Genomic DNA, 10,535 nt, shown 5'->3' with positions numbered 1-10,535 from the left:
GCAAGCCCCAGGGCCAGCCATTGGCCTGGGTATGAAGTGGCAGAGACAAGGCTGTTGAAGCATGAAAACTGAGTGACGACAGGACATGCATATCCCTGGGATTTGAACTCCCAGCTCCACCCCATGGAAAGGGCAGGAACTATTCTGATTTCGCTGCAGTTTTTCCAATCTCTCCCTCCTCAACCATCCCCACCTTCCCTGGGGTCACAAAGGAGAAGGCTCCTGGAGATTACCCTGCTAAAGAAACCGGTTCTAGGCCCTCCCTTAGGACACTCCAACCACCCCTATCTTCCCCCTGCTGCTCTTTCAAGAGCAGTAAGGAGACTCAGGCAAAGGCAGGGGACGAATTCCCTGCATTCTTATGGCTGGGATTTATGGCTGGCCCTAGGAGCTCTGTACTTAAGAGGTTCAAAGAAGCCTAATGGTTCCTAGGGCCAAAAAGGAAGAAAATGGCCCAGATGTTGGAAAACACAGTTGGTAAAGCGGGTTCTTTGGCTCCATTTGGCTCCTGACACTGGCCTTGAGGAGGCCTTCTCCCTGATCTTCACATCTGTAAACCATTCTGATAATGATGTCCCCTAATGCTCAACACACAGCTAGGGAGAGAGGTGTTCAGTGAAAGCCACTTCCTCCTCCTCCTCCTCCTCCTCCTCCTCCTCCTCCTCCTCCTCCTCCTCCTCCTCCTCCTCCACTAGTAAGACCAGGGCCAGTTCGTCTCCTCAGGCTGCAGCCATCAAGGCTATGTGGTAAGATGACCCCACGTAACTCCCTTGGGAGGGCTATAGCAGAAGTCAGTGGGTTCCTAGGCTTGGGCTCCACTGACCCTACTCAGCCTCTGTGCCCACCATCAGCCAGAGAAGAGGAAAGACAGCTCGCCATGGTCAACTTGAGAGTATTCCCCAATGCCCAGACACCCAGGCTCCCGATCTTTGACCTCTGCCCTCCTGCCCCTCGTGATCCTTGGTATCCAGAATCTGGTGTCCTTTTCTTCTAAGTACACTTGTCTGCTTCATTTCCTTCCGTCCAGTGAGGCTGCAGCTCTTGAGGTGGTCTGGGGTCACCAAGGGTGCAGTGGCTCAGTGCCCTTGTCTTCTGGACTTGCTTGCAAAGGACAAAGTGTCCCCTAATGGTTTGGGTTCCCCAAAACCATAGTCTAAGCAGAAACACTGGGGAGGGATTTCTCTTCAAACTGAGCTGTGGCTCACTGTCCCCTCCCAAGTGCAAGCTCCCATGGGCCTTGCTGCAGAGGGAGGGGGCAGGGGGAGGATGATGTTTAAGCCACAGCAGTTCTATGCCTGAGGCTTGCTCATGACATAAAACTATCCCGAAGATGAATTCAGTTCTGCTCCGCCACAGCAATGAGGTCTGTGGATCGAAGGCACATCCATCAATCCCTTCCATCAATCCCTGTAGTGTACTGTGGCCAAGCCTCAAGCCCTGTAATCAGAACAGGGGTCACGGTGCCCAGACAGAGGTCACAGGGCGAGGACATCACGAAGAGCTTTTACCCAAAAGGCAGAACGATATTATCTTTTCATAACACACTCAGGCTTTTTGCTGGGCTTCTGGCCAGGATACACCCAGCTCTCGGCCTCCTCCACAGGCCCAGAAGATACACTCACTGCTCTCCTCTGCCTTGACCCTCTCTGCTGAAAGAAAGCTTTGGGGACAGCAGCACAGAAGGATGGCGGCAGGAGCCCCAGGCCGGGCTGAACCTGGAGTTCTCTCTGGGGACAGGAAAGGTGGGTGCAGACCTCTGACCTCCCCCGGGGTCCCCACTCAGGCTCACTGAGGCCTGGTTGGCGCCGGGGTTGGAAGCTGACGCCATCCTGGCCCTCAGGACACCCACCCAGACCTACTCATCCTGACTATTTGAAGGCAGAATCAGACCACACTCAGAAGTCTGGAAGACCCCAATGTACAAGATAGTGGAGAAGGTGGGCTCTCGTGGAGGATGATGGGAGAGCAGGCCCATCACAGCACACGGGACGTTCTTTTTCGTTTGCTATTTTTGCTGTGGATTGGCGGTAGATGGGGGGGGGGAGGTGACGGCGTGAGCCTGTCAGACCAGAGTTGTCCACTGGCAGCCAGCCCTTGACAGGTTTTCCTTCCTCTCTGAGGCTCCCAGCATCCGCCTGTCTGAATCCATGGGCTAGGGCCCTCAGCGGTGAGCCCTCGCAGCCAAAGAGGAACTTTCCACAGTGAACCCCTCTCTGGGAGAAGCGTATGGTTTTAACCCTCCTTCACTGACAAGGTCGAAGAGCTGGAGTTCACCTCCCTGTGCAGAGGAAACCCAGCAAACCGCCTTTCCTGTGTTCTTGGGACAGGCGCCAAGCGCTCAGGACTCCCGTCACCATGCCAACCTGCAAATGCAGAGAGAGCAGGTGCCCGTCACCCAGGGTGCTGAGGTGCTCTTCCTCCCTGTGCTGCACCTTGTCTTTAGGGAAAGGAAAAAGGCTCGCTGGCTACCTCGTGTCTTAGCACCCAGGCTAAGGTTACATGGCTACTGATCTTGCCTACCTGGGATGGGTGGCTCTAGGCTTTCAGGGTTGGGGACTTCATTATCTGTTCCCCCGACACAGCCTGAAGTGCAGACATGAAGAATCCTTCTACAGCTCATTCAGACAGACTTGCAAAAGCCTGACAAGAACAGGAGGAATTGAGGTTGGGTATATGCTTCTTGGGGAACTTTCTAGGCTCCCACAACCTTGACCACAAGATTGCTGCGAGACCCAGGCACTAACTAAGCTAGGTACCTAGTACCTGACTTTGGATAGAGAAAAAGCTTCCCCAGTACCGGCTACAAGAACACAGACCCCGGAACCCTACAGGCTGGGTTCAAATCCCAGCTCAGCTACTTGGGAGCTGTGCCTTAAAGCAAGCCCTTGACCTTTGTGCCTCAAGTACTTATGACATGAAGGTACTAGCCAGGCACAGTGGTTCACTCCTGTAAACTCAGCACTCAGAAGACTGAAGCAGGAGGATCACAAGTTTGAGAGCAGCCTGGGCTATAGAGCGCCTTCACTCAAAATATCAAAAAGTAAAGGTGGTAATATAGTATCTACCCTATGGTTGTAATAAGTGTATATGTTCATACACAAAACTACTTATGACAGTCCCTGACATAAAAGATATTTATGTAACTGACTTATTTCTATTTAAGAATTATTTTGTATTACCCAAGAGACTATGAATATCAGGGCAGGCAAAAATCTTACTTCCTCAAGGAAGGTCTGTGGGAGATGTCACGATAGCTGTGCAAGGGACTGTCATTCTTCACACCAGTGGCTCACCAAGGACTTCACATGAGGTAGAAATAACCATTAATAGCAATTTCCCCTGCAGCCAGGCACAAACCTACATACAGAGCCTGAGGGAATGACACATTTTACTACTGCTGGAGAGGGAAACTCAACTCCTGGGCAGATTCCAGTTTTAGAAAAGGAGAGAGTCACTCTGAGCGGAGGCAGGGTGTTTTCTGGCCTTTGTTTTGTTTTGTTTTTAAATACCCTCCAGCCTTCTAACAATCTTCGCATGCATGCCCCATGGCAGGGAAATCAGGGCACAGTGGGAAGCCTCAGAGGACCTCCAGGTTGCTAGGCAACGTGCTCCCCTTCCCCAGCCGGGGCTAGAGGAGAGCCAGGGTAGGCGCCATGCCTCGACCCACCCCAGGTGCCAGAACTCATTAGCCCGCTCAGAGCCCCTCTCAAAAGTATCCAGGGAAAGGAACTGAGATTTCTTCTCAGCCTTGACAGTGTGGGATCCAAAAGCCATGAAAACCTTCTTCTGCACAGTGTGCTTTCTTTTCCTTGACAAGAAGGTATCTCTCTCAATGTATCCTTCCCTGTCCTAGAACTCTGTAGACCAGGCTGGCTTCGAACTCACAGAGATCCACTTGCCTCTACTTTTCAAGTGTCGGGGTTAAAGGTGTGCGCTACTACATCTGGCTTTTGCAAGCATAAGTACACCCTGAAATTAAGCCGTCTGCAGGTAAGTAGGGGACAACGCACTGATGCTTGCTTAGGTTTCTACTAGCTGCAGGCATTTTTGGCTTACAGCTGAGCCTCTCAAGTCACTGCATCTCTGTGTCCGTTCTCCCCCATCTTCCTCTTAGAGTCCTACTGTGGTGATAACTCAAACATTTCCGCCCATCACAGATCCTTAACTTAGTTATATCTGCTACATGGATGCCAAGAGATGGGGAGGCCAGGTCTTTGGGGATCACTATTCCGCATACTGCCCTAGCCACTGTCTTCATGCCCTTCTCTTCCTCCTCCTCTCTTTCTTCATAAGACTTATTCATTTTTATTTTATGTAAGTGTGTTGTGTGGCAGACTTTTTCTGCAGAGATGCAACACATGACTGTTCCCCAGATAGAGAGCCTACCACGACTAACCAATGCACACACACCACTAACGTCGAACATGGTGAGCAATGAGTTTTATTGAGGTTGCTTACAGGAGCAGACACGACTCCAAGACAGTTGCATCACCAAACTCAACACCAGCATGGGTGACAGAGCACGAAAGCTGAAAACTCTGAGCACATGGCATTAGCCTGCAGGAAGCTCAGCAGGTTGAGAAGGGTCATTCCAGATGGCTCAGCTGCACTAAACCTCTTCCAGGGAGCTCAGCTGGTGTCTCCTTCTTTTTAGGCTGCTTGCCTGGTCTCTGTTTCTTTTAGGCAGCTAAGCTTGTCTGTCTTTTTGCAACCTAGTTTGTCTGAAAATAATGCTGGCAAATCTTTATTGGTTACTCTTGGGGGGGGGGGGGCGCTAGTGAATCCAGTCAGTTTCAGGGACTCGCTGAAGCTATTTAAGTTGTTGACCTTCTGGATTAAGGAGCTACCCTGTAAAACGGAATGCTTCGTTCTAGGAGGAAACTGCTACCCAGCGATGTATTTCCCAGAATGTATGCATGTACACCATGAGCGTGTCTGCTGTATGCAGACATCAGAAGATCTCTTGTAACTGGAGTTACAGGTGGTTGTGAGCCACCACGTGGGTGCTAAGAACCAAACCTGGGTTCTCTGCCAGAACAGTAAATGCTCTTAAATGTTGAGCCATCTATCCAATCCCACCTTGCCCCCCCCCCCAACTATTCCCTTCTAACAAAATTGCCCAGTGGATCATCAATGAGTCACCTGGCATGTTAAATCAGTTCACCATGACTGGGCACCACACGCTAGCCCAACATGACTGAACACACAGCCCCACCATGAAGTCCACCCATCCTGAAGTCATCTTGCTTGGACCTGGGCATTCCAGAGAGGCTGAGGTGTGTGCTTGCTTATTCAACCACTAGGAGCTCCCTCAAGACCTCTGTTACCTCCACAAAAAGTAGGGCGCTACAGGCTAGGGTCCAAGACTGTAATAACTTTTCTTAGAATTGTATCTAAGGGCCAGGGAAATGGCTCACCCAGTGATAACACTTCTTGGTAAGCCTGATGACCTGAGTTTGCTTCCCACATGGTAGAAGGTAAGAACTCGCCCTCACAGGTTGTTCTCTAGCCTCCATGCGTACACAAACACAGAGAATAAATACAAGTAATAAAGAAAAATAATTAATTTTTAAAACGAGTAAATATGAAGGTGTAAAATATAAATCATTCAGAGTTCTCCAGGGCCAGAAAAAAGTTGGTTCTTATTCTGTTGAGATAGCACCATAGTTTTGTGTGTCCCTGCATGTGAATGTGTGTGCCTGAATTTGTGAATATGTATGCATGTGTGTGAATGTATGTGCACGTGTGAATGAATGTGCATGCCTGAGTTTGTGAATGTGTGTTCACACGTGTGTGAATGTGTGTGCCTATGTATGTGTGAAAGTGTGTACGTGTGTGTGACTGTATATACATATATGTGCCTGTGTGTGTGAATGTATGTGCACATGTGCGTGAATGTACGTGCCTGAGTTCGTGAATGTGTTCACATGTGTGTGAATTGTGTGCCTATGTATGTGTGAAAGTGTGTGCATGTGTGTGTGAATGTGTATACATATATGTGCCTGTGTGTGTGAATGTGTGTGCCTGTGTGTGTGAATGTGTGTGCCTGTGTGTGTGAATGTGTGTGCCTGAGTTTGTGAATGTGTGATTGTGTGAATGTCTGTGCCTGTGTGTGTACCTGTATTGTGTGCCTGTGGGTGTGAATGTGCACCTGTGTGTGGAATGTGTGCATGTGTGCTTGAGGATTTCTTCCTCAATTGTTTCTCTACCTTATTTGTTTGTTTATAGTCACTGATTTATTTATAACATGGATGCTGAGGGTGTGGACTCAGGGCCTCAGGACTTTACTCACCGAGCGATTTCTGCAGCCCCAGAAGCAGAGTTCTAACAAAATAAAAGAGGCCGGCTAGGAAAACAAGGAAAGTGACCTGGATCTGGGCAGGAACAGAGCCCCTCACTCAGAGTCTGCTGAAGCCTCTGGCTAGCTGAACATCCAACGTTCCAGCCCAGTTAGCATTTGCTGTGAAGACTGCTGCCCTAGAGACGGCATTTCTTTTATAGAGCTGTGTTGATGTGATTGTTCAAATAATAATGTTAAATTAACAATGAACCATGCTTAAGATTAATGGCCTTCAGTGTGGCCTTGCTCCACCCCAATACTTTCTAGGAATCTCACACAAGACTGGTGTTTACAGTAAAAACATTCTAACTCCCCACACTCCTATGATCTAGGCTTTAACCTTATCAACAGTAATCCTGACCCGTGTATGCTAGGAACCACCCTGTGGTCTCCGTTCAGCTGCTTAGCAACCCTTGGAGATAATTTCTTCAAAACTCATCAAAACCATAGATATGGCTATGGTGAAGACAAGGAAGTCAACTTGCGCTTAGTGTACTTAGGTGAATTATGCTTCCCTTGGGTGCCTCTCTTTCTATTAAGATGCCTTTAATAACCCCCAACTGTGTTTCATACTGGCCCTTCCGAAAATTCCTTTCTGCAGTAAAGTCAAGGATCCAGCCTTAGAGATAACTTTGAGGTAGTTTGGGGCTAGTTTTCTTGCTAGTATGTAAAGACATTTTCTCCATCTTTTTTGGCTTATTTTATATTTTAAATTTATAGGTCCTGCTATAAATCCCAGGTTGTCCTGAAACTTGTTCTATGTCAAGTAGTCTAGCCTCAAACTTACAGCAATCCTACTGCCTCTGCCTTTGGAGTGCTGGGAGTGCTGAAATTCCAGATGTGCACCACCATGCCCAGTCTCCATCTTTTTAAGGCTCCGGGGCATCTTCCACAAGGATAGGCCACCAGTGAGTACTCTGTTGATGATTTCAGTTGAAACTACTGTGGTGGGGTAGTATAGCCCTATTGGCTTGTTCACGTTGCTCCAGGAAGCTAAAAAGGTTCTGCATCCCAATAAGCTCCCTGCCAGCGCAGCAATCCAAATCAGACCAAATCAAAATGAATTAGAAAAGGTCCAGGTTTAATGAGTAAAACACTCCTGGATGGTTTTCCAGCCCCCAAGAGAGGAGAGACTGGAAAACCCTGTCTGGTTTCTGGGGGGGGGGGCAATTTAAATACCCTATTGGAGTGGTTTTGAGCATCTCTGGGGGAGGAGCCATTATTTGGTGTGCTTTCTGAGATGTAGCAGGGTTTGGAGAGAAGTGGGGGATGGGGCTCAGGGTGGAGATTCCACCAGAACATTCCAGACTCTTTGGGTATATGGATGCCAGGGGCCTCAGATAACACTACCACCAGAACAGACGCTTGAAGAGATTCCATCTCCTCCTCACACCATCCCAGACCTATTCCAAAGCAGCCAAGCCTTGGGTGGAGGAAGTTGGGGCTTCCCTAGCTCCTCAGAACTGACAGGCCTTTGCCCTCTGGGGCTGAGCCTCCTAGAGGTGTGGAACCCTATTGTCCGCCAGAGGGAGAGATTATGTATTTGCAGAGAAGCTTCCATGGCAAGCTCACAAATGTTTCTCCCAAGCCAGTTCAGACATCCGAGAACATGTATTGCCTCCCGCATCAGAAAAGCCCAGGGACTGCAAGGAATTTGAGTGTAGTTGGATCCAAAGATTCTCTTGGCTCAGACTTCATTCTTGTATTAAAAATAGCTAAAGTAGTCAGATTCATACAACTGGCCACACTATAGGGAAAAACCATCTGACCTGGGACTTCCACCAAATTCCTGTGATACGTCATGAGAGCACAGGTTAAGAGCAGGTGCTCACATCTAGATCAATGGCACCGGGGAGGCTGGGAAGTCCTGAGGGACTGGGTTCAAGCCAACCCGAGTCTGGGGCTGAGGAGTAGACAGCTTTCCCAAAGTTAGTGGAATTTTCCAAAGAAACCTAGCTTGTTGGGAAAGGGCAGGTAGGAACCTATGTGGGGTGGATAGGTATGTGGGCTCAAGGAGAACCAAGGAGAAGCTCTGGACCATGAAACTGGAATGCCCCAGGTGCTACATGGGCAGAGAGAGCCTGAGCCCAGCCCCGTGAACACTGTCTCCCCAAAGCTCTATGAATATCAAAATATGATAATGTGTCTTTAGAATAAATTCCTGCACATGGAGTCATTGGGTCAAAGGGCTTACGCATTGCCAGTTTGTAAGAGATATTGCTAAGTGTAACGTCTGGACGTGTCTTTTCTCTCCTGTTTTGTAAACGTTCTTCCTCGTTTTCATATTTTCATATTGCCCTCACAGATCTGACCTGGCTTTTTGAAATCACAAGGGCTAGCATTTCTTCACGTACTCATCGGCCAGCCAATTGTAAATCTTCTAGGAGTCGCTCGCCCCGCCCTTTGTTCTCCTCGTGGTTGGTTTGTTTATCTTTTCCCTTTCTTGTTGACTTGTGAAAACTCTTTGTAGCTCATGGATACAAACCATTTGTTTCATCTGTCATAGACATTTCTCCGAGCTTGTCCTTTGTGTTTTAATTTTGTAGAGACTTAGAGCTTCTAAACTGAGCTAACTTCATGCATTTAAATATGTCAAGGTTTCATGGGTTTCTGCTAAGAAAGGTCTTATCTTTCTTGCTCTAAAATAAAAAATAATATGAGCCAGGCGGTGGTGGTGTATGCCCTTAATCCCAGCGCTGGGGAGGCAGGAGAGTCTCCGAGTTTGAGGTCACCCTGGTCTACAGAGTGAGTTTCAGGTTAGGCTACACAGAAAACCTGTCTTGAAAAACCAACAACAATCAAAAAGAATGATAATAATAGTGTACACAATGTCCCCTGGTTTTGTTCGTGTTTTTATGGGTTTTTACATCTAAACACCATCTCTATCTGAGAGGCACTGCACTGTAGTTGGAGGCTGAGATGACGGCTGGTGGGCAGGACAGGAGAACTTTCTGAATTGCAGAACCTCTGCGGCTTTCCCCCATCTAACTAGAGGGACTGGGAGGAAAGCCAGTGTCTCTTCACGTTCAGAGATAGCCAGAAAAGGAACCCAGTGGGAACAGGATGCAGCCTTCTGATGTTGGTGCCCCAGAGAAAGAGACAGGCTGAGCCCTGCGAGAAAGAAGAAAGGATGGTGGGGAAAGCCATCTTGTTTGAGGAAGAATCCTGAGAGGGATGTGGGGGAGTCCAGCCAAGGACCGGACACCGGGGAACATTGTTTCCCCCACCTAACAGGGTGGCTTCATTAGCATACATGTGTTCTATTCACAGGATTTTGAGCAACTACTCTGAGGCCAAGAAAGGACCACCATATCCTGGTCCAGTGATAGTGGACGTCAGCCATGACACCCAGACAGCAGAAGAATCAGCCTGTTGCAGAAGGTCATCGGCTTACAAAGGTTACCCTCAGATGTCAGACTTAACATCTTCTTCAGCTCTGAAGAAGTGATTCTGGACTCTAGAGAAGTGAGTGCATCTCAAGGCCACTAACCAAACCCCACAGCAGGGGCGGGCTGTTCAGGGCTCACAAAGCAGCTGGCCCTAGCAGCTTCAACACGGCAGCAGAGTGTCTGGACCTGCTCTCTCTCACACGTCCGTGTCTTAGAGCCACCAGAAGGTAGAGGCATGCACCTTGGAGTGGTAGGCACTCGACAAGACCCATGAATGCATGGGTCACGGGTCTGGGAAACAGGGCTGTCCTTTTCATGTCTAGCTGGGGACCACATAGACAGCCCCTACCATCTGCTTCCTGGGAGTCTGCAGAGAGTCAAGAGGTCTTGAGAACAGGTTGGCTGAGAAATGGGCCACTACCGTGTCTCTCTCTGGCCCTTGATGGGTAACCTCTGGTGAACAGCAGTCCCACCCTCAGAAGCTCCAGCAATGACAAGACCTGTGGTCACCCATTGCCTGGCCTTCCTGACCCCATTCCTGATGACTCACTGCAGCCTGGCTGATCCCAGCTTCCTGCAGCAGGCCAGCGGCAGGGTGGGGGGAGCAGAGAGGAAGGGGTGTGTAGCACAGGAGGCAGCATCCTGGGCTCTGTCAGGAGAGAGGAACCTTCCTGTTTTCTGCTACTTTGAAGGGGCGATCGGGAAGTGGACTCTCGGGAGGTCAGAATGGACTTCTCCATCCATCCCTGACTCAACAGGGTCCTCACCACCTTCCACTCTGAGAACCGGGTCCCTCCAGCCCCTGC

The 10,535-nt window shown here is 49.2% G+C and overlaps 1 long non-coding RNA gene across 1 annotated transcript; it reads left to right on the top strand.

The window, feature by feature from the left end:
- The first annotated feature begins 1,654 nt into the window (after nucleotides 1–1,654).
- On the top strand, nucleotides 1,655–9,805 carry LOC142855052 (uncharacterized). The gene is made up of 2 exons (XR_012911399.1): nucleotides 1,655–1,742; nucleotides 9,611–9,805. It is a non-coding gene; the product is annotated as an uncharacterized LOC142855052 (long non-coding RNA).
- The last annotated feature ends 730 nt before the right edge of the window (nucleotides 9,806–10,535 follow it).

The sequence above is a fragment of the Microtus pennsylvanicus genome, chromosome 7, assembly GCF_037038515.1.
Source record: "Microtus pennsylvanicus isolate mMicPen1 chromosome 7, mMicPen1.hap1, whole genome shotgun sequence".
Taxonomy (NCBI): domain Eukaryota; kingdom Metazoa; phylum Chordata; class Mammalia; order Rodentia; family Cricetidae; genus Microtus; species Microtus pennsylvanicus.
Note: the sequence above shows the minus strand (reverse complement) of the source record. Positions and strands in the feature narration are given on the sequence as shown.